Source organism: Suricata suricatta, chromosome 9 (genome assembly GCF_006229205.1).
Source record: "Suricata suricatta isolate VVHF042 chromosome 9, meerkat_22Aug2017_6uvM2_HiC, whole genome shotgun sequence".
NCBI lineage: Eukaryota > Metazoa > Chordata > Mammalia > Carnivora > Herpestidae > Suricata > Suricata suricatta.
In genome coordinates, this window is record NC_043708.1 from 2,151,790 (window position 1) to 2,175,278 (window position 23,489).

General features: G+C 58.0%; 1 protein-coding gene and 3 long non-coding RNA genes across 10 annotated transcripts in view; 2 read left to right on the top strand and 2 right to left on the bottom strand.

Annotated features, from left to right (window-relative positions):
* The window catches only part of TRAF3 (TNF receptor associated factor 3), a 116,082-nt gene extending 110,549 nt beyond the window's left edge, over positions 1-5,533 (bottom strand). For both annotated transcript variants that reach the window (XM_029951089.1, XM_029951088.1), the window contains exon 1: positions 5,332-5,533. The gene's annotated coding sequence lies outside the window, so the exon portion shown is untranslated. The remainder of the gene's footprint in view (positions 1-5,331) is intronic.
* LOC115301306 lies at positions 11-1,655 on the top strand. Its single transcript, XR_003913064.1, has 2 exons — positions 11-65; positions 992-1,655. It is a non-coding gene; the product is annotated as an uncharacterized LOC115301306 (long non-coding RNA).
* On the top strand, positions 2,721-9,006 carry LOC115301305. 2 transcript variants are annotated; one of them, XR_003913063.1, is made up of 2 exons: positions 2,721-2,797; positions 8,101-9,006. It is a non-coding gene; the product is annotated as an uncharacterized LOC115301305 (long non-coding RNA). The 2 variants fall into 2 exon arrangements; XR_003913062.1 differs by lacking the exon at positions 2,721-2,797 and adding an exon at positions 6,277-6,451.
* A 3,524-nt stretch (positions 9,007-12,530) lies between these two features.
* Positions 12,531-23,349, bottom strand: LOC115301303. Of its 5 annotated transcripts, none has more exons than XR_003913057.1 (10): positions 23,204-23,349; positions 22,976-23,070; positions 19,365-19,489; positions 19,064-19,281; positions 18,449-18,546; positions 16,871-17,707; positions 16,531-16,656; positions 14,973-15,444; positions 14,629-14,724; positions 12,531-14,228 (listed from the first exon to the last, which is right to left on the bottom strand). It is a non-coding gene; the product is annotated as an uncharacterized LOC115301303 (long non-coding RNA). The 5 variants fall into 5 exon arrangements; XR_003913058.1 differs by having other exon boundaries at positions 16,822-17,707; XR_003913059.1 differs by having other exon boundaries at positions 16,871-17,732.
* Positions 23,350-23,489: the final 140 nt, after the last annotated feature.

The window sequence follows — 23,489 nt, forward strand, 5'->3', positions numbered from 1 at the left end:
CCGCCGTGCCACCCCCCACCCCTTTCCGGGTCAAGAAGCCACGCAGCCGCGTGTGGGCCCCAGAGGTACAGGTTGTGTCGCGGCTGGGAGTGATGGCGTCACCCGGTTCACCCGCGCAGCCACGCTGCCGGACACTGCACCGCCGCTGGGACACACTCGGCCTCACACTCACCCGCACACTTGCCAACACGGCTCACAGACCTGCATTCCTAAGCGCGGCCCCACTCAGACACACATGCTTTCCGCACACACGTTCACAGCCGCGCGACACACTCACCTGGGCACGGCAGCCTCCCGTGCCCTCGCACCACACACTCATTCCCATACTAGCCGACACTCACGCTCCCGCACAGCCATGCACGCGCGCGCGCGCGCACACACACACACACACACACACACACACACACACACACACACTGCTCTAGACACACGCACAGGTGGGTGGGACTGAAGGTGACTCAAGCCATTTGGGCCTCTGCTCTTTTTCCTTGAGAGGGGCGATGTCGATGCATTTGTCTGGTTGGAGTTTCCTTCCCTTCCTCCCTGGGCTCCTCCCACACCCAGGAAGCTGGGACTCAGTCAGTGGTGAACAGGGTGGCCAGTTTGCCACGAGTGCTGGAGTTCTGGTGGCCTGGGTGCCCGGGACAGAGAGGACACCGCAGCATCCCGCTCCAACCTGGACCTCCAGCCTTTGGCATCTATGCAGCCTTCGGAGCAAGGGGGAACCCACTTGTCCCTGGACCTTGGCCCCTCTGCCCCTAAGTCGTCGGTGATTCCCCGAGGGCCTCTGACGTTGCACCCATCCGGGCTGGGCCCGACTCTGGGAGGCCCAAGGCCGTCTCTACCCATATTTATGAGCCAACCCTGAGGCAACAGTCTACAGAAAGGGCTTTTCATTTTTCCTTTCTCAAGAAGGCTTATGAAGGTCCCCAGAACAGACTATGACCAGTGTGACCAGCTTAAGCCAGTCTTCCTTCTTGTATTTCTCTAGTGACTCATGTGAATAGAGGCAGGAAGTCCAGCATCTCCTCCTGCAGCTTCTCCTGTGTAACGTTCTGGAACCCTGGACAGTGAGCCGTGGTTCTGGCTCCAGCAGCCCAACAGGTGTCTGTCCTCCAAGCACAGCAGTGGAGCCCTGTTACCCAGACTCGGGCTCCGGAGGCGCCCCTGCTTGGGCCACAGAAGGGCACAGCTTTCTGAGTGCCGACCAGAGAATGCTGTTTTGCCAAGCAACCCCATCAGGGCGAGCAGCCAGTGGCAGCCAGCCCTTGTGCGCAGATCCCCGGGCTCTGTGCTGAACCCGGGTCACCAGAGGGGCTGCTCCCCGTTTCCCAACTAGTGGGTTCCCCTCCAGAGCCTTGGGTGCCCTTTCCTGCCTGTTGCGAGTTATAATGACTCTCACCTGAAATGGTCAGGTCCTGGCCGCTCCCCAGGCTCCAGGGCCCCTGCGTATTGGCCCGTAGGCTCCCAGGCCAGCCCAGACCACAGTCCTTCGACAGACACTGTCCCCAAGTGCTCCTGCCCACCTTCTGCCTCACACTATACTGCAAGGGCTCTTTTAAAGACTTGGCCAAAATAAGACTGCCAAAAATTCTCTAGGCTGGGCTATTTTTGGTTCTTTTAAAATAAACAACAAGGTGGAAGTTTCAAAGATACATCAGAGGGGTTTTCTGGGACTCCTTTTACTCTCTTCCCAAAGCAGCATCCAGCCAAGTTGAGAAGGAATAGATTCGGTACAAGCCTGAGTGGAGCCCCCTTCTGGCGAGACCTGCTCCTTCTCCTCTCTCCCCTCCCCCTTGGCTTCTCCGACCAACCGTCTGAGCAGTTCTGGAAGCCATGCTTTTGGGACTGGAGGGGGACAGCACGATTCGTTTTGCCCCCAGTGGGGCAACTGCCTTGGGGGTGGGTGTTCTGTCCTCTGCGGTTTCAGGCGCTGGGCAGCAGTGATGGGCAGCAGTGATGGGCAGCAGTGATGGGCAGCAAGGAGAGCCAATCACAGGCCACCTCTGCGTTTCAAAGGCAGCCCTCTGTGTTCCCCATGGCAACGAGGAACAACAAGCTGACACCATTTCTGGACAAAGAAGTTTCTCACAGGGATTTATGTGGCCTTACATGTTCTGCTTGCTGTGCTTCTGGGAGCAGTGCGCACTGTTCCGAGGGCAGCGGCTCTGGGGCCAATCCTGTTCGTCTTCCAGAGGACGGGAAAAGTATGCGTCATACAGTGTTGGGGGCTTTCGGCCCATGAATGGGGACCCCCGGCCTCTCCCTGAATAGGATGATCAGGCCTTCAAGTGACACCCACTCGAAGCCCATCAGCTCCCCCCCTGATTGGGGAGGGGTCCTTACTTGGGCTTCAATATGCTGGCAACTTCTCCCACTAAAATATTAAATACCTCCTCAGGAGGGACCGTGAATGCACAGAGAAACAAAACAAAACAAAACAAAACAGTTATGTTAACTGTCCAGACAAGTAGCTTCCAAACTTTTTGAATTCTACAGCAAAACCCAGCTGTGTATCACATATGGGCACATCTACACACACACATATGACAATACACAGCCTCAAACATGTGCTGTACGTTGATATTTTCTAGTCCATTCTATTTTTTCAAGTTTGTTTTTTGAGAGGGAGAATCCCAAGCAGACTCCATGCTGTCATCACAAAGCCCAACACAGGGCTGGAACTTGGGAACCATGAGGTCGTGACCTGAGCCAAACCAACCGACTGAGCCGCCCAGGCGCCCCCGCCCCAACTCTACTTTCTCAATACTGTCGTGACTCTCTCAACTCACTGTCGGTTTGTAACCTGAAGTTTGAAAACACTCTCTTGGACTGACGGGCCGAAGGGGCCCGCGGGCTTGGGGGTGGGTGGCCTGGGAGAGGGAGCACCCCGGGGAGGCTCCGAGGTGGGTGTGCGCTGGAGCTGCAGGACGGGGCTGGCCAGCCGGCACGGCCCGCCCGCCCAGGGGTCCTGGCTCAGAGCCGAGGAGCACCAGCAGGGCAGCAGGCTGCCCGGGCAGCGGAGAGTGGAGACCAAGGAGACGGGGTGCGGAGAGATGCAGGATGACTGGGGGGGGTGACAGACCCAGCCGGGGTCTTGTGCAAGAACTAGACAGGAGCTGGGAAGGGGGAGATTTGGGGAAAGCAGCCACATCAAGTTTTAATTTTCTCTCATTTCTGTGGGCCACTCAGGCTGACGAAGGTGCCCTCACTTTAGGAAACCCTGTTTGAGGGTTTGCACGCGTGTGCACACGTGCTCACGGGATCTCTGGCACTTTAGCCCAGTCCTTCAGGAGCATGTAAGCACTGGGGGAGGCCGGTCCCCCACAGGTGCCCCACACCCACTTTGACCTTGAATACTTTCTGAAAAATAGATTCAATCTCACTAAGAAAAGGGTTTTGCTCACTGCAGACCTCACAGGAGACGGGGAAGAGGGTTGGCATCAAGAACAACACGCTCATGACCGCCGCTGTGGAAACCCGGCCACCCGCCTTCAAATCCTACTCAGAAGTGCCACCTCCTCTGGGTGATCGCTGGCCTTCTTTCCCAGCCTGTGGGTCATAACAGCGCCTTCATCCCCCACCCGCCGCCCCCTACCAGGAATTCAGCCCCAGCCTCAGCTGGCACACTCCACTCAGCCAACAAGCCAGCGGCTGGTGGAGTCCTACCACCGGCCCGTCCTACCCCAGCAGAGTGGGCCCTGCTCCTCCCCGCTCATTAGAAATGAGGAGGGAGGGGGTTATTAGGTCCAAATCAAGTCTTGGATTAATGAGATAAAATGTCTGAAAAGAACAAAAATCGTTCTAATTCATCAAAACTGCAATGTGACATCTCACTATGAAGAAAGGCAGATGTGGTGCCCTTCCCCATCTCTCAAGGCTGGTGGCGGTGAGCCTGAAATGTCATATGATGCCAGATCAGAGCAACCTACTCCGCGGTCCCCTTGTTCATTAGTGCGTTCAGCCCAGACCTGCTTGCAGTCAAGACCTGCCACTCTTCCGGCACAGAACCAATTAAATGCTTGCCCTTTGGAGCCTTCCTTCTAGCAGGTGAAAACAGAAAATAAATCACAAGCAAGTCTATCACAAGAGCTGAGGACGAGTGAGGACAGAGGAGGGGAGGAGGGAGGCCTGGAGCGGATGGCCAAGGAAGGTGGTGGGTGAGCGGCCAGATAAGGTGCCCTCTGCACGTAGACCTAAAGGAAAAGAGAGGGTACCATGTGCATATCAGTGAGAAAAGCACCCAGGAAGAGGGAATGGCATGTGCAAAGGCCCTGAAGTCAGTAAGCGTTCGGGAGGCCAGTGTGGGTAGAGCTAATGAGCAGGAGAGAGTCACAGAAGACGAAGCTGAAGGTGAGGGGTTAGGGCTCCGGGAACAAGAGACACAGGGCCTTGACGGTCATCAACAGAACTTCGGTTTTACCCGGAAATGGGAGGCATTGTGAAGTGTGACTGACAGCTTCTGTTCTATCCAAACAACCCCACATCTGATCTGACTTCATTGTCTTTCAGCCAGTAAACATGTGCCGAGAACCAGGCAAATCTGAACAATTAGACACCGTCTTGTCACACAGTGAATGAGGGCACAGCCTATGAAGCGTGGCGTGGGCCAGCAACTAGAAACACAGACTTCCTGGACGTTAGAAAAGGAGGTGACTCCTTCTTGACCCCGTGACCCCACATCTGGGACTCTCCCCTCCAAAGATGTAGCCAAATACTGCAAAACCACGCCTCCTAGCTCCAGGACTGAGCGCAGGGAATGGCGGCCACCCTTCCTCCAGTGGCCATGATGGGGGTGTTCTAACCCAGCCGATGCCGGGGCGCCTGGGGGGCTCCGTCAGTCAAGCGTTCGACTCCTGATTTCGGCTCGCGTCATGACCTCACAGTTTATGAGATCGAGCCCCGTGCCGGGCTTTGCGCGGACAGCACCGGGCCTGTTTGGGATCCTCTCTCTCCCTCTCTCCCTGCCCCTCCCCATCTCACGGGGGTGAGAGCCCCAGCACGTGGCCTGTGGGCCACAGTGCTGTCCTGTGCGGCGGCCCCCCCTCAGCCGCTCTCCAGGGCCTCGTCCCCCAGAGGAACCAAGGGGCTGTGGTTGTCACCCCCTCACCTGCTCCACCCACACTGGCCCCCAGGGGGCCTCTGCGACCCCAGCCCACCGGCTCCTCAGAGCCTCTGCCCACCGGTTCTCTGTGCCCCCGGAACTGTCCCTGCAGGCCTCTCTACGCCTCTCTCTCTCTCTCTCTCTCTCTCTCTCTCTCTCTCTCGCTTCCTCCAGGTCACAGACAGTTGGCGCAAATCCCAAATAAAACATGCGTTTCCAGGACTTACCGGGTCCACCTCCAAATGGGCCCTTGGCCCGACACAGCGGCTTCACGCCCCAGCGGGAAGGATGCCGGGGGTCAGGCCCCCAACTCATCTTGCCGAAGGGCCCCCGAAGTGTTGTGGGGACGAGTTCCCTAGGAAAGGGGAGCCAGCAAGGAATTCACGAGAGCCGGAGAACGCGAGGCCGGGAATCGAAAAAGCAGAACTCAGCCCATGCCTGACCGTATGCTCTTGGGAAGACACCTCACCTCCCGGGCCTGGGTTTCCCCTTTTGTAGAGCGGAAGTAAGGCCGCCTGCCGGGCCCGAGGGGGCTGAGAAGGAGGGCAGTGCCCGCGGGGCTGTGCGGCCACATGTCCCTGTGAGGGGCCGCGACGCCCCGGGGAAGGGCACAGGGCTGCAGCCCAGACGCTGCTGTCGGTCCCTGGGCTGGGCGGGGTGACTTTCATGTTCGTGACCAACTGCCACGGGAGAAATCACACTTGCCCCAGTATTTCGGGGGGCGGCTCCCTAGTGTTTTCTTGTTAACTTTCAGGGGCACCACGCCCGTGCGGGGCTAAACTGACAAGCCTCATTGTCCATTCCCCAAAACGCGTTTTCTTAGGCATCGCGGTCCGCAGGCCTCGCTGCAGCTGCGAGGGCACCCGGCACCTGGGAGGCGGTGGTTTTCAAACTGCGGTTGGCCATCCATTAATAGACCGTCAAATCACTTGAGTGGGTGTGACCGGCATCCTTTTTTTTTTTTAAATGGAATAAAATAGAATAGAAGACAGAGGAGGCTTCGTGTGGGTACCGTCTGTAAGGCCCGTCTCAGTCCCGCGTGGACGCGCAGAACTTCGCGCGCCCTAGTCCCGCGTGGACGCGCAGAACTTCGCGCGCCCTAGTCCCGCGTGGACGCGCAGAACTTCGCGCGCCCGCGAGCCTTCCGGGAAACGGTCTTCCTGGCGCGGGGCTGCCGGGAAGCCTGCAGAGCGGCTCCAGGACGCACAACGCCAGGGCAGCGTCTGCAGTCGTGCCGAAGCTCTTTCCCCACTTCTGACACGTCTTCTTTGTGTGCAAACCACGGGTTCCCCCAATCCCGGGAGGAAACCTCCACGATCCGCAGCGTCTGAATTAACACGGCTTGTGGTACTCGAAGGAATACATGATGATGGGGTTCAGCTTGTGTTCCTCCTGCCATTTCTGAACAGTCGTGAGCGGAGGACGCTGGGCCTCCGGTCACTGTCACCTGGCTGTCTTCGGGGTCACCTCCCTCTCTCTCTCTGCAGGGCTGTTTCAGGCCAGGCTAGGCCGGAAGTCCCTGCCTCTCTCTCTCGCAGCCATTCCTAAGCAGACTTGAAAATATTTGGCTAAGTGGGGTGCCTGGAGGGCTCAGTCGGTCAAGTGTCCAACTTCAGCTCAGGTCATGATCTCGCGGTTCGTGGGTTCCAGCCCTGCGTCGGGCTCTGTGCTTGGCGCCTGGAGCTGCTTCAGATTCTGTGTCTCCCTCTCTCTCTGGCCCTCCCCCGCTCATGCTCTGTCTCTCAAAAATGAATAAATGTTAAAAAAATTTTTTTTAATTGGTTAAGTGAATGAATGAATGGATGGATGGATGGATGGACAAACAGGTGCACCGTCTGCCCCAAGCCAAACCTTTCCTGTCTGCTTCATGTACCTCCAGCTTCTCTCTGTCAACCTTCATCCACAAACTGCTCCTCATCGGCGACGCCGGTCCGGGCCTGGCTCAGAGCCAGGGGCAGCTCCAGAGTGTCCACAAGGTTTGGGACGTGATCATCTGTCTGGAGGAGAGTCCAGTGGACCTACCTGGAATCCTTATCACCATAACAACACGATTCTCTTATTTAAGATGTAGTTTGAGGAGCGCCTGGGGGGCTCAGTCAGTTGAGCGGCAGGCTTCAGCTCAGGTCACGGTACCGTGGTCCGTGGGTTCGAGCCCTGTGTTGGGCTCTGTACTAACAGCTCAGAGACTGGAGCTGCTTTAGATTCTATGACTCCCTCTTTCTCTCTGCCCACCCCCATCCCCCACCGGCTCGTGCTGTATGTGTGTGATTCTCTCAAAAAATAAATGTTAAAAAAAAAGTTTTTTAAAAGATGTGGTTTGAGGCAGATTTGGGGAGCTGTTGAAGAGTGGGCGTCTTAGCCCACCCCCTGACCTTGCCACTGTGTCCACTTCTGCATGGACACAGGAAAACCCCAAAGCCTGGCATCTGCCCGCCCCAGGCCGATCCAGAATGGGCTCCGGAACACCACGGACAGCCCTTCCCAGGGGGTCGCCACCATCACCAGCTCTGACTTGGTTCCTTCCGGCCAGCTCGCGTTTTGGGCAGCATAAGTGGACTTGCGTCCGGCTGGGCACCTGAAGCCTGGGAACTAGGATTCAGAGCGTCACCTACAACCAGGATTCCCAAACTCAAGGGCATGTTGAGGCCTCCAGGGTTAGCTAAGACCAGTGTGGGGCGAGCCGGCGGGAAAGGGTCCCTTGTGTCCATGCTGTCGTGGGGCTGAGCCTATGGAACTGTTCTCGGGGAGGGCTCTTGGGGTGTGCAGCTTCCAATCTGGAGGCCAAAGGGATCTAATTAGCCCTGCAATTGCCAGATCAGCCCTGTTCTCTGCCCCAGGTGGCGAGCATTAGAAAGCAACGGATTCACAAATCCATGTTCTCATTACACCTCGAGCTAATCAATGGTTCAAAGATGTTAATTTCCATGAGTGATTTGCAATGTGGATGTTTTTTCATAACTACCACGTTTGAATCTCCTTCTCCTATTTTTTACCAGGGAACCCAATGAGCTCATCCCACAGGAGGATCTAATGGTGCTGCGTGCTGATACCTGAAATGACCATCTTAGAGCTGCTTCAAGTACCTAATTACTGCGCTGTAATCAGCAGGCCACGTAAAGAGCCCCGGCTGATCAGCCTAACTAGAGTTTGCTAAACACCAGCTGTATTGTCCTTCCTGAAGCCAGGGGACACAGAACTGGCCTAACAAGCCTGAGGACATGATTAAAGGGACCAAAGACTGGAGCAGACATCCATCGGGGTCTCGACGGAGCCTGTGACCCGCACCCGGGTGTCTTGGGCACATTCCTACACCTCCCAGGTGGCACCCCCCGCCTTCTGGGGGCCTGGAGGGTCAGCTGGGCAGGGCTCTTGTACCCCCTCCCCGCCGGCCCCGCGCCCTGGCCCACGATGGCCCAGTGGAGGTGAGGCCCGCCGGGGTGGGTGCTCAAGCACTCAGGACACACCCGGGGTGGCTGTCACAGGAAATGGCCTTTCCTCCCTTGCTGTTTCTTTTTGAGTGTGAGGCAAACTACAAAATTTCCCCGCAGATGGTAAAGGACCCGAAGTCGGACACCCTAACTTTGGTTTGGGGATTTTGCTCTTCGGATGGGCGCTTCATTCTGCAACTCCAAATGCAGAAACTGAGCCACCAGCGCGGGAACCAGACTCCTGAGCGGTGGCTCGCGGGCCCTCCCTGGCCGGGGCCTCGGGGGACTGTGTCCTGAACAGGCGCAGACCGGTCTGGGGTTGCCTGGGCGACCTGGGCATTTCTCCCACGCTTCTGTTCCGGTGGAGGGGCGGCTCTCAACTCCAGAGAGAGGTAGAAAAGGATCAAGCTCCCCAGCTTGTCTGGAGCCTTGATTCTGTTTGTAAGGATAAATAAAACTGATTTTGCCCCAGAACCAGTCAAAAGCAACATCTGCCTGTGTACCATGGAAGGTCCCTCCTTCCTCCACTTGTAAATCCCGGAGGGGCAGTGGTGGGCAGGGGCCGCCCCCACTCCGTCCTCTCCGCCCCGCTGCCGGGACGTCAGGGCTTCCTGGGCGGGCACAAAGGGGGGCAGCCATGAACTCGCTGAAATCATTTTTCGGTGTTTTTTGTCCCTGGGCCGGGGCCCGGCTGCCCCTGGGTCATCAAAAGACCTGAAACTCATAACGCAATGGAGTCTCTCCCGTTGGCCGGGAGAAGCGAGGCGCCGGCCGCCCAGCTCCTGACGCCTTTTGTAATCAGGCAACATCCAGGAGCATCTTTTAGTTCCACGCATCAAAGTTTGATCCTTTCAGAAACGCTGTAAAATCCCCCAAGCTAGTCCTTGCTACCCAGCATCCCTCCGTCACCCCTACTCTTGCCCTCCGGTCCCCCTCACCGCTCTTAGCCTCCTGAGGACCAAGTGTGTCACTCTCCCTATGACTCGACCCGTAGACCGGCCGGGAAGCAAAGCCTGAGGAGCGGGCACCCGCTGTGGGCTGGGAGTCGATGCCGACACCTCTCAATGACACCTGAACCCCAGCGCGCTGCCTCCTGGTCCCCGAGAAGACCAGCTCACCTCCCCAAGCCACGCCCCTGAGACTGGGGGCGTGCGTCAGAGACTGGAGATGCCAAAGGCAGTCGAGAGGAAACCCAGGCACTGTTGGGTTCCTTTGGGAATGGGCACACCTCCAGGGTTCCCAACAGAGAAGAAAGATCTTTAACCTGCTGCCACTGGCCCTCCTACTGGGCAACCAACCACAAAGGCGCCTGCTGTTCTGGAAGCTTCTCTCCGGGATTCTCTAGGGGAAGGGAGGTTAGAGGGGTGGGAGGGCTTGCTGAAGAGCAAGGAAGATGTGGCTACAAACTCGAGGGTCCCCGCAGACAGGAACTTTTGCTAACATTCGCTGATACTGCTGTGAGCCAGGCACTTTGAGGGGCTCCGGGAGTGGATAGAGAAATGGGACTAACGGGGCAGACACACACACGTGTGAGATCCCACACACGGAGCTAGCCTGTGCACAGCGTGAGCACAGAGGACGAGCGGTCTGGTTGCGGCTCCCTGTGATAATGGACATGGACATTGTCTAAGCCCCGTGTACAGCCACAGCCACCGCCCAACACTCCGGACCGAAGCTTAGTGGCTTAGACAACAACGATCATTTGTTACCTCTCAAGGCTTCTGTGGGTCAGGAAGGCGGGAGAAGTCTAGATGGGCAGGGTCTCTCCTCCAGGTGAGTCAGACCGTGGTCAAGGTCGAACAGCATGGGGCTGGCTAACCATCTCTCCACGTGGGCTGGTGGGGGCTTCTCACAACACGGGCAGTCCGTCAGCCAGAGGCTTCAAGAGTAGGTTTCCAGACGACAAGGGAGGAGCTGTCTTACTTCGGCTAATCTCCCTTTGGAAGTCACAGTCACTTCTGCCGCTGCCTGTTGGCCACAAGCGGAGTGGAACAGGAAACTTCATTGGACCATCCTGGGAAAATACAGTCTCCACAGCTGAGTTCCCTGGAAGCAGAGCCTGGGAAGGATGTGGGCGGGGCGGGGGCCGTTGAGAGCATGCTTTTCAATAAAAGCCTGTCAGGGGGGGGGGGGGGGTTTGGGGGCAAGGAAGGGGAAAGAGCCAAGCAAGGAAGTGGGGGCCCAAGTAGAATCTAGTCCTCATCGGTGCCCAGCGGACTCGGAACCACAATCCTACCACAGCTGCCCCTGCCTTGAAGAAAAGGGGTCAGCCTTTGTGCCTTTGAACCAGTCAGCCACGGGCTCTGAGCGCCACCGACCCCAGGCAGAGACAAAGCATAGAAGCCGGGGTGTGTGGCTCCCATCCGCGGGAGCCTCTCTCTGGAGAAGGCAGCTGTGAGCTGGCACAGCCCACACTCACAGCATTTGGGGAGTGGGCACAGTCCCTGCGAAGCAGCCTCACGGGGCTCGGCGGTAGGCTGCCAGATGCTCAAATTCCCGCCTCTCTGCACCCAGGCCCCTTTCGCATGTGACTTTGTTACTCCTTCCACCAAGAGGTGTCTATTCCCCAGTCCTTAAGTCTGGGCTTGGCGTGACATTAGCAAATGCGATACATGCAAAGGTTTGAAAAGTGCTCGTTCACTGGAGTTTATGCTCTCTTGTGGGACTCGGAGTCCTGTGACCGTGGAAACGAGCTCAGCCAACCTCCAAAGGGGCTTGTGGGAGAGAACCAGGGTGTTCCAGGCGTCAGCCTGCATCTGCCAGAGACCTGCATCCGGCCATACTAAATCCTCCAGCCCAGCAGAGCCACCCAGCTGAGCCCAGCCCAAGCCGCCAACTCACAGAATCAAAGGCCAGAAAATAATTATTATTTTAAGTCACTAAGTTTCTGGGTTGTTACATGGCAAGGCTATCTAATACAGGCACCCCACTACAGAAATCTAGTCATCCCAAGGCCTGCAAACCCTCTATAATTACATGGACTGAAAAAAGGAGGGACTTTTTCCTGGGTCTGGCCTTGGCCCTCTGACCCTCTGACCCTCTGGTACACCACTCACCCTGACCTGCAGAGCCCTCAACCAAGTGTCCCCTAAATACTCAGAGCCCCCCGCCCCATAAATGAAATCTATGGCCCAATCGGGGGCTCTGGGGCTCCTGAGAATCCTGGAGGCAAATGGGAACCAGCCCTTGAGGAATTCCCAGAGCAGTGCCCCTGTCCCAGCCCAGGCCGTTTGTCCTTGGGGCTCTGACATCTGCGGCCCCAAACTTTGGGTTTAAACAAAAGTCAGGGTCACTGGGTCACTTTTCCAATTGTCACTGCCTCAAGTTACAGTTAGGGAATTATGTCAGCAGGTTTAGGAAATCACAAGCTGCTCCTTGCAAAAACACTTTTTGGGTCTCTTGGATAAAGATTTCAATATAAAACATTAAGATTTTGCTATGATTAAATTCTCACTGGGCATGAAGAAAGAGCAGTAACTCCATTTCAGTGTAGCATTTGAAGGGACTTAGTACTTTTCTATTAATTTTTTTAAATGTCAAGGACATTATCTTTTTTCAAGGACTCACTCAGCCTATGGCAAATTTCAGATTTAAAAAGACCCAGAAATGGATGTATGAGGCCAAAAGGGGAGGTGAAAATCTACAATTCAAAAATTATGAAACTGCTAAGTTTTCAGTTAATTCAAAAATCATCTCAGTTGAAAATTTTGTGTACTTCCTGCACGTAATCAAAGAGATCCGGCTTGGAATTGCAAAATGAAATGAACCCTTGTAAGAGCTCACTTTCTGATTAAAATGACCAAGCTGAGATCAAAGGCACTGGTGAGTGATCAGGTCTCATTACAAAAAATCCAAATGAAGGACCAGGTCTACACTACTACAAGGAAAGAGGTTGGACCCTCCCCCCATTCCCAGCCTGCCTCCCTCTCTCCTTAGCCCTGCCTCGAAGCCAAGAAAGCGAGCAGAAGGTACTGTCTTCAATTTTATGGAGCAATGAGATTTGTAGTAAATATTTATTAGCTGTTTAGTAAATACAATTAAATTTCTGGCTGAGCTTTACATAGCTATTTTATTTGAATTAGCTAAGGTTTACTTTCAAGTCCAAGTGGATACAGCGGAGTAAAGCCATGTGGATGTTAAAGAGCAAATGACAAACTAGTGCTGATCACAGCAGGAAGGTAGGGTCGTCCAGTCTCTGAGGATCAAAGGGCTTGGTCAGGGAGCCAAAGCCACAGCAGATGCCCACGTCCTGTGCCCTCTCTGCCCTCTGTGGATGGCCACCACCATGTCTCCCCAGTACCATGTCAGAGGAACCTTGGCCTCTTCCCCAGGAAGGATGTGGGCATGCAGGTACCCTGTCAGGGCTGGGCACATCCATCCAGCACCAATGTCACCAAGCCCCCCCAGAGAAGGCCTCTGGCCAAGGTGTTACAGTCCCCAGACGGAACAGCCCGGACCACAACCTCCTCTCTCTCCAGTGCTCAAACACTAACCCCAACCACTAACCCCTGAAATGTCTGTGTTTTCAACTCCTAGAAAGACTTTCACCTGAAATTTCATTCCTAGGTATATACTCTAGAGGAATGAAAACATCTGTCCAGACAAAAATTATTCGCGAATATTCATAGCAGCATTAGTCACGATAGCCAAAAGGTGGAAACCACCAACGTCCATCAGCTGAGGAAGGAATAAACACAACGTGGCGCGGCCGTACGGAACAGTATTTGGCAACAGAAGGCACGAAGTGTGGATACACACAACGCGGATGAACCTTGGAATTATGTCAAGTGGAAGAAGCCAGAAACAAAGGACCACATACTGCATGATCCCATTATGTAAAATGTCCCAAACAGGCAAATCCAGAGATAGAAAGTAGATTAGTGGTTATCTAGGGCTAGCGGGAGGGAAATGGGGGATGACCACTACATGACAAGTGGTTTCTTTTTGGGGTAATGAATCTGTTCTAAAATTGATTGTGGTGGTGGTTGCACAACCTGTGAGCATACCGACAACCACTGAATTGTGCAGTTCAAAATCCTACTCTATGCAAATTATATTCAACTTTTAAAAAGGACTTTCCCTGGGTGGGTGTGGTGACACTAAGCTCCCCACCTACCAGCTGTGGGCCTTTAGGTGACCTCCCTCCGGTTCCCCAACTCTGTCCCCCGAGAGACTGCAGAGCTGGCACGCGCACTCTGGGAGCCCCGCTTGGGAGGAACGCACCCCCAGGCCCCGCGGGTCTTAGCCTTTCCTTGGACCAGGCAGGCCCTCAGGGATAGACTCTGATTGGCTAAGCCCGTGGCTCTCCTAGCCAATGATTGGCTTAGCACAGCACATGTGATCCAGTCAGATTCAATCAGATGTGAGTGGCTGCCAGTGAGGTTTCCTAGTAAGTGAAAGACTCCGAGGTGTGGGTGATTTCCTTTTTTTGCTGAAGGTCAGGTCTGCAGGTGGCTCCCAGAATCTTGTCAGTCAGCTCACAACCATTGGGGGACACACCAGAGCATGGAAGGGTGAAAGTGTGAGAGAACCGCCTTTCAGGATGGCACTACGGGGCACACTGGTCAGCCCGGAGCTGCCCGTCCTTGGGAAAGGACACCTGCGTTCCTTATCGGTTAGTCCACTTCCATCAGGCTGCTGTTCCTTGCAGCTGAAAGCATCCTAGTGGCAGAGAGCAAGGTGCCGGGAACCCCAAGCTGTAATGACAGGAGGGGGGGCGTCACTGGTACAGGCTGTCGGCTGCCTGCATAGGCATGGCAGTAGGCTTGTTTTCCAAATAGGTTTTCTTTTTAAGTTTATTTGAGAGAGAGAGAGAGAGAGAGAGAGAGCGAGAGCGGGAGAGAGAGCGAGAGAGAGAGAGAGAGAGAGAGAGAGAGAGAGAGAGAGAGAGAGAGTGCATGAGCAGGTGAAGGGCAGGCGAGAGAATCCCAAGCAGGCTCCTCACTGTCAGCACATAGCCCGTGAGAGGCTCACACTCAAGAACCGTTAGATAATGACCTGAGCCGAAATTAAGAGTCCGAGGTTTAACCAGCTGGGCCACCCAGGCGCCCCCAAATAAGCTTCTAACCACTAGCTTGCTTTCCTTTGGCAGCATACCCTCTTCCGTCCAGCCGCTTGCTGGCAGGGAGCGGCTTTCCTCGTCTTTCTTCTCAGTCTGTGATGGATACATGTGCCGAACTCTAGAATTTGTTGCTAGCAAAGAAAAAAAGGCACGTTGCTGCTGTGGGAACTTCGCCCCTCACTTGACTATTTCTTTTGTGTGCTTTATCCTTGACACGGAGCCAGACAGGACATTGGAGCCCACCGACACGTGACCCTCCGACTGAGCTGCTAAGGCGTCCCCAAAGGAGCAAGCGGTTAGACTGCCTCTCAAGACCCGCTGGAACTTTCCAGGCTCAGGAGGAGGGAAGGGGTCTTCAGGCATCTGCCCGGAGACGCACAAGGCAGGGAAACACCTGGATGTTGTGCACTCAGGGCGCAGAGGCGCAGGGGAGACCCTGGGCGTTTGTCGCTGGCCTCGGTGGGGAGCGCAGGAGCAGGTCCGAAGGAGGGGTGGCCGGTGCTCCGACCCCCTTCAGGAAGGGAAGTCCAGCCAGAGTGCTGACCAAGGCCACCATGGGCAGTGTGGGCTGCGGTGACCAACCAGGCTCAAGGACAGTGATGCCAAGGGTCTGGGCAGAGACTGGGACTCCAGCTGGCAGGCAGCAGGCTGGCATTGGTCTTAGGTGGACTTAGGCTCTGGCATCAACAGGACTCGATGACCAACTGGGTGTTGGAGGAAAGAGAAAGTGCAGTGGACACTGAGGCTGCCAGTGCTCCGGCTCAGGACGTGCGAGGACAGGTCTGGCTGTGATGATCTCGGGTGTGTGCAACTGAGGCTCCTGTGGCACGTCCTGGGGAGACCCAAGGGAGCTGGGGGGGAGGGGTGGGTGCGGGTCAGCAATGGGAGCCTCATGGGGCTCTCACCGGGCATTGCTTCCCAGCAGGTAGCGTCACTGGGGTCAGAGGCCCACTGAGTCAGGGCCCTGAGCATCCCCCGGTCTCCATGAGCCCGAGCGCCCCGGAGGAGGGAGGAGAGAATCAGGGGCATGGAACTAAGGCCCCAGTGATGAGCTCAGACAGTGGACATGCATGATTTTGGGGGGCAGTAAATATAACTCAAACCCAAGCTCTCCCCTGAGGTGTTAAAATGCCCCCCCCCCCGCATTAGAGCAGAGTTCACTTTAGCAAGAGTGAGATTAAGCCAGCTTGTTGGAAGATGGTTTCCAGGTCTCTTTCGGCGGCCTCATGGATTCCAGCAGCTGCTCCTTCCTCTGCCTCAGTTTCCCCATTGTCAATTGTCAGAATTGCTCCCTCCCACAGTTTCACCCCAGGAGCCATGCTTGCCCTTGAACTTGAGGCTCCAGACAGGAAAATGAAGCCTCAGCCCCATTTGAGCCACCACTTCCCACTCACTCATGCCCCAAGTTCACGGTCCCAAACACCCAGCCTTCTCTCCCAGCTTCCAGCAGAGATGTATAAAGATTTAATAGCTGAGGGCTGGTATGGGAGCTTAGATTAAGATCTCATTTCTCTTTGAAAATATCTCATGAAGTATTCCCTTAAATAATTAAAACTAAATCCCACCTATCAAAATAAATGAAAAGGCATTCTTGGCTCTGGGGTGGCCTCGAGTGACTTCTCAGGGCTGCAAGCGCTTTTCCATGTGCTCTGTCACCAGAGAAATTGGCTCACGAATCCTGGGCTTTCTAAACCCACTCTCTCCTCTCAGGCCAGTGTCGCTCACATTGACACTGGCCAAGTGACCAGCCTTCCCAATATACCACCGTCCCGAAGATATGCAGACGGGCAAAAATGTAAAAAAAAAAAAAAAGATGCTGACATCAGATGTTGGCACCAATTGGCCAACCCCAAAATAAGGATTTAAATATATTCCAAGAATGCAATCTTGTCTATACTTAGGAGATGAAAGTCAGCCCTGCCGGACAGTGAGCTCACCGAATCCCAGGACTCGGCCGGCGTCTGCCCGTGGGACCTCCCACCAGCCTCTCTGGGCGCCGGGACCGTCCAGCTGGGGGACGTGGTGGCCGTCGCGCCCTCGGGACAGGTGTTGGGCTGAGGCCACTGTGACGGGCAGCAGAGGGAAGGGGAGACGGGCTGAGCGAGCTGCACCAATTGCACTTCTTTCCCCGCACAGCTGGGACACGAGTGTCTGTCCCCCGCCCCCCGCCCCTCCCGGCCCCCTCCCGGCCTGCTTCCGAACCTTCCTCTCCCCAGAGCCTCACTCACAGGCCACCCAGGAAGGGCTCCTCCCAGAGGCCGTGGGGCCTGCACACACCTGTTTCCTCCTGGGTGCCAGGCAGGGCATGGGGCTCTCTGCCAACTTCCCAGAGCCCCAGTGCCCAGGGCCAGCAGTGCCCGGCTGAGTCCCGTTCTAAAAGCCTGGGGCGGCTGCTGCCATGCACAGGCTGTGGGCCTGGGACCTCCCGGCCCTTCCAGGGCTGCACGGGTCACTCAGATGTGTCACCGATGAACACACGGTGGCTCCCAGGGACAACCAGAGGTCAGAACCCTGAGCAGAGCCCTGACCGTGGGCGGGGGCTGACTCAGCCCCCCGGGGAGGGAATGTGAGGGAGAAAAAGACGTGGCCCGGACCCTTAAAGGGCTTCCCTTTAGTAGGGAAATGACTAATGTCCACAGTGTCAGGGCCTGGGGTCACCACAGGGGGCTTCCCAGAGGGGATGCCTGAGCCCATCAGTGGAGGGCACAGCAGGAGCAGGGGCTGGAGGGGCAAGGGGGGAGTGGAGGCCTGGGGCTGAAGGCCCAGGAATCTGGGGTTGAACTGAGGCCCAAGGGAAGCCATGGAAGGGGGGCGACCTGGTCAGAAGTACATTGCTGCAGGAGGTGACACAGACTGGGGTGACGGCCTGGGGACCGGGGTGGGAGGGATGGCAAACCAGGTGACACTCAGGACCAAGGCTTGTGTGGCCAGTGGAGGACAGTGACACTGTTGAGATGGGGGACCCAGGAGGAGTTGAGGATTGGGAGGCGGGCCGGGCAGAAGCAGGTGCCGGGAGCAGCAGAGAAGTGAGTTCCGGGGAGACACTGGTTATTCATTCGGTCACGTCCCTCGCAGGCCTCCGCTGGCGGTCAGCTCCCACGGTCGCTGCAGCCCCTACGGGCAGGAGACCCCCACGGAGCTACCCAATACAAATCACGCATGAGCCCTCCGGGAAAGCTCAGGGCTGGGCAGGGGCCCGGCCATAGCTGAGCCTAACCGTGGCTCCGGAGAAGGCTGTTAAGGGGGCAGGGCCTAGAGGGTGTGGGGAGGAATCTAGAGGGATCTGAGGGATCCCGTCAGGGCTCTGACATGATCTAAGTGCGCCGATAAAAGCGCAACAATGTCAAGCAGCTCCAAGGAAGAGCATGACGTGGACAGCAAAGTGCCCTGTGAGGTCGCGCATTTCGCAAGATCGGTCGTAACTCAGACCAGAGACAGTAAAGGGCAGGGTTCTAGGTCGTCGGTGTGTACGACCACTTCCCTTCACAGGTAGCAAAGAGTTTGAGGAAGAGGTGCCCCTTCCTAAGTCGTGCCTGGAAGCCATGAGGAGCAGAGGTTTCTTTGGAGCGGAGGGGCCAGACCCCTCCAGGGGGGGTAGGGAGCTCCTGGGGAGGGGCTGGAGGCATGGTGGCCTCCGAGAAGGGCCAGGAGGTCCCGAGCCCCGGTCTGTGAGGAAGGGCAGAGCGGAGACAGAGGCGCAGGGAGGGCCCAGGGCAGCGCAGGGGTCTCGGGCAGGATGGGGGCCGCGCCCGGCCTGGTGCAGGGGCTCGGTCAGTGCCCAGGGCTGCAGGGAAAGCCCAAGAGCAGGAGGTCTGTAGGGCATGAAGGTGTGGAATTGGGTGTTGGGCCACCGACCTCTCAGTTGCACCTCAAGAGAACATTCTGGTGTCGAGCAGGGTAGTTCACCTGGGAAATAATCTAGGAGGTGTTCATTGTGAGGGTCTCCTTTCTGCCTGTGGGTATCAGTAAAGTTATTGTCACTGAAAATTGGGAGGAAAACTCCACGAATGCTCTTTTATCCCCCATGTTGGCTCTGGGTTAAAAAGAACCACTTCCCACATCCCGGCGCACACCCAGGCCCTCACCCCTGCTCCCCCCCGAGCCCACAGCCCGCCCTCCAGAGCTGTCCAGACGGGCAGGGCCTGGCACTCAGCTGTGGCCTTAGCTGGCCCTTCCCAGGACTCAAATCATGACGGAGAAGGAGGAAGGGAGCAGGGGGCACGGGAGCTGATCAACGGTGGCCCTTGAATGTCCTATGGAAGAGAAGCCACGCGGAGCATCTTGAAAAGAAAGGGCGGTCTGCCAACCATGCTAATGACGAGGATGATAATCCCAACAGTGATGGTAGCTCGGGGCCAGGCTTGCTCCCCCAGGACCTCGAGCTGACCCCCATCATCTCCCTTAACACACCCCACCGCCCCGCGAGGAGGTCCCATCATCTCGGAGACCCAGAGAGGGGAAGGCACTCACCTAGGGGCACCCAGCACCTGAGCGGTACGGGTGGGGTCTGAGCACAGCTGCGTGGACCTCGGGCCCCTGCAGGTGACAGCTTGGCCCTCTGGTGGCCCAGGGTGTGCAGCCCGTGAGCTGCCTCTAGGACAGCCACACGACTCCGTGGGTGTACGCTTCCAGACGGACCGGTCTGCATTCTCAACCTCTGACAGCCCCCTCCTGGGCCTCAGTGTCGGCTGTCAAGAACCCCACCCTGAGCCCCAGACACTCTAAGCCCTGGACTCCTCTCCCCAGGCTGCCCTGGGGCGGCTGTGCCCACCTGTGCAGGCTTTACCACAGTGGTGGGGTCATCCCGGCCCTGGTCTCGGGGTCACTGGTCCCCGGGCAGGAGGCTTCCTTCAGGGTCATTCTGGGGGGGGGGGGTCCTGGAGCGCATCGCTGTGGCTGAAAAGCAAAGGCTTTTGTTGACCTTTAACTCTTGACATCAGTGTCACCTTCTCTTCCAAGGCCACGCAGTCTGAAGAACACAGCTGGGCCAGGACCCACGGCCCAGGGCTGACCTGCTCTCCGGGTGGCCCTGGCCGGGACGCCGATGTCTGCCCAGCCACGTGGATGTTGCTAGATGAGGCCAGGCCCGCGCCAGCCTCAAGGGTCACGGTTTCTCTGACGCCACAGGGCGCTGGGGTGTGATCCCCCCAGGGGCCACCCCCACCCGCCTGGAACAGGGGTCTGTGGGTGAAGCCTCAGCCTCTCCTCCTCAGCAGCCTCCCACGGGACGCGCTGGACGGTTCCTTCGGGTCTGCAGCAGATTGAGCCGGGGGGTCTGCAGAGGTGACCAGCTCCAGCCCCCCGCCCGCCGCGGCTCTGACTGGTCTCCTCCCTGCTCCCCGGACCGGCTCCCGACTCCCGCCTATGCCCTTGTTCCCCCCTGCTTCCTGGGCACTTGCCCGGGCCCCCCGCCCCCCCCCCCCCCCGTGAGCCCTGGCATCCTGGCAAGGGGAACAGGGACGAGGGCTTGCGGCGCCTCAGGAGGCCAGAGGCAGCCGGGCTGAGCTCGCAGCCTCACCTGGCAGCCGAGGAGGGAGCCAAGGGCTCGGTCCCGCTCACTCCCGGTGCATTCCTGCTGTATTATCATTTGTTTATTGTTGGTCTAATTTTTGTTGATTTGCTGATGATTATTTGTTGGCTCTGGGCTTACACAGCCACAAATATTCACATATCTCAAACCACATTCCCTGCTGTTTCCTGGCTAATTCAAGCAAAACCCAGAACGTTCTGCCTGGGTGCTCAGGGTCTCGCTGTTGCCAGATAATGGACAGGGAGAGCCCTGCCCCCACCAGCTCCGGGAAGACAGAAAGATTTGCCAGAGAGACTCCATGGGCGGGTGGCAAGCGTCGCGCACAGGGCCGGAGCGCAGTGACGGGGATGCCCTCCCCACGCAGGCGCCACCGAGGCTTGGGGGGCAGGCGCCGATGGACAGCCACACACCACAGTCCCCCCTCCCCTGGGGTCCAGCCCCTGGGACTCGCGCCTGCAGGGTGCCGCCTGGGCTGTCTGGATAAATCCTGAAATGCTAATGCCTTAAGGTACATATGCAAAACAGCTGAAATCAAGCTGTATTCCCAACACTTGCAGCTGGGCTGGTGGCAGTGGTGGCAGCTTGGGGACGCACGGGGTTTACGCACAGGGCCTGGGGCTGGGTCTTGATGCAGCACAGCCCCTGAGTGCGGCCAGGTCCAGACACCCCGCTCTGGGGTGAACTCGCTCCGTTAGGAGCTGGGGACACAGGGCAGATCTCTGCAGCAGGAGGAGGACCGTCTGTGGGAAATGTCACAGATTCTCCTCCAGGTCTCATGGGGACATGTGACACCCGCCGTCTGGGCCACACCAGCAGGGAGAGGAGGTCTCTAGGCCAAGAGAGGCCAGGACACCATGTTTACCGCAGCCTTGGAGCCGAAGTCACTAAAAATAGCTGGGGCCTTGCCCCCTGAGCCCACGCGGCGTGGCCACCAGGCAGGTGGTGGGACAGGGACAGGCAGCCCCGGGAAGCCTCCAGGCAGGTGGTGGGACAGGGACAGGCAGCCCCGGGAAGCCTCCGCCTCCAGAGGGCGAGCCGGGACCCTAGAGCCTCGAGCTGAGCCAGCTGAGCTGCAGGGGGGAATGGGGAAGGGTTGGATCTGGCCGCCCTGGGGGACCCTGTCCTGCGTGGGGCTAGAAAGCAGCCCCGGTATAACGAAGGGACAGGCCTCAGCACCTTGAAGGCGCTCTGCAGTCCTGAAGCCCCAGAGCAGAGGAGGGGTCCCGGCCCGGCAGCGGCTCTGTGCCCAGGGCGAGTCCCTTAGCTCCCGGGCACCGGCAGCCTCCTCACTGCAGTCTGAGTGCTGTCACCTCACGGGGTGACAGGAATGGGGACACCCAGGGAATGGGTGACTGGGCCTGGCACCCAGCTCGGGGGCCATGGAGGACCTGTACACTGTGGCCGATGCTTCTAGGGCATCGGAGAAGGTGGATGTGAGCTGGGCCACACAAAGGGTGAGTCTGGGCGTGAGCATTTCAGTCCCGAGGCACAGAGGGACCAGAGCACCCTGCCCCCCCGCCCCCTCCCCCCGCACGTTGATGAGAATAGGCTGCTGCCTGATGGGTTTCAGTCCAAACCGTCTTGGAAGTGACACATCCTGCAGGCTAAAAAGGTTCAGTCACCAAAATACAGAAGCCAGGGCGCCAGAGGTCTGAGTACAGGGCTGGGTCACACTCTTTGACATCGACCTCATGTTTTCAAAATACCGCACCCCGTGACTACTCCCGGCACGGCCTGACGATGCCCAGGGCTCTTATGCTTGACCTCCCTGCTCAGTGCACACAGCCGGTTCCTGGGCCTGGGTCGGCGCCTTGCGGTGTGGGAGCTGCGCACGGGCGGCCGGAGCCGTCCACACCAGCGGCAGGTGCAGACCTGGGGGCAGGACAATCCCCCTGGAGAGGCTGAGAACACACCGCTCGTGCGCAGGGGCCTGGCACGCAGCCTGGCGGACAGGAAGCTCCTTGTACGAGAAGCAGCCCCGCGGCCCGGCCATCGGGGTGGGCACTGCCTGCGCACCAGGCCCGGCTGCACAGGAGAGGAGAGGGGAGTTGGCACCCACGTGCCCACGGTCGCGTGTGGCCCAGCTCCACTCACAGGCACCTCGACAGAGGGCAGGGCCGTGTGCCCGAGCTGCGCACCCCAGATCTGGGCAGACCAGGCCCCCGCAGCCCCCCCAGCCTCTCTCTGCCCAGGCTGGGCTGCGCTGGCCAAGTGAGAAGCCCTTCCCGCCTTGCCTTCCGAGCAGAGCGCAGGCACCGCGTGTTCTCTGCTGCCGTCATAAAGCATCCACTCGGGGCAGAGGGCCGGCAGCCCTTCCCTCGGCGCCCCGTGGCTCCAGATCATTGTTGCCATCCCCTGGATCGGATCGCTCCCTGCATAGCGCGCAGGAAGCCCAAACCGCGGTGGCTGCAGTGGCCTCACGGGCCCCTGCGGCTCCCTCTCTCCCTTCCCCAGATTTGCCCCTGGCCACCCCAGCCGCCTGGGGACACAGACGGGAGGGCGGGGGCAGGCCCTGGGCAGCCTCCAGCGTTTCTACCACCTCAGAACCTTCTGAGGGCCCATGGCCCCTCTCCATCCTCAGGCCCTCTTTCCATGGTTGCGGGGGGGCAGCTGTCTAATGCTCCCCAAGCTCACCCACCTCCCAGGCGTCCAGAAGGGGAGTGAGGGTCCGTGTCCCACCCACCGCTTCCACTAGAGCCTCCACCTCTGGGGACCGGACCCCACTTGTGAGTCGTTCTCTGAATGCCCTGGGCAGAGCAGCAGACAGAAGGACCCCGGGGGACATGCAGAGCACAGTGACCCACTGGAAAGGGGGGCCCAAGGCAGGGGACGGGGTGCAGCCTGAGTCTCACCCGTGGGGCTTCTCCTCGGAGTCTGACGACTCACTCACACTTGGTGTCCCTTGGGAGTGGGCTGAAGCCCCGAACTGGGATCTGTCTCTAGACTTCTGGGCAAAGTCAGGGGCTCAGGGTCGCCCCGAAATGGTCTTCCCAAGCCTGCCAGGAAGTCCTGGGAGCAGTAATGACCCCAAAGTCACTGGGCCCCTCCCCACACTGTACATGCACACGGGCCCTCCATACCGCCACAGTGGTTTCCAGTAGGTTCCTGGAGCCCAGGGGGCTCACCCCCCTGCCAGGCAGCTCCGCAGGGGCCTGTGTTAGCTGTGTGACCCTCTCCCCCTCTCCCCTGGGAGCCACCCAAGAGCCAGCCCCAGGAATTGGGTGGGGACAGGCATCTCCGCAGCAACTCTGTGCTGCTCACTGTTGCCTGGGCAACGGGGAGGGCTCCTCCAGAGCCGGCTTCCCCCACCCCAGCCCCCGTGCCCGGGCGAGGCCTCCCCCCAGGGTGACCGCAAGGACCCAGGCG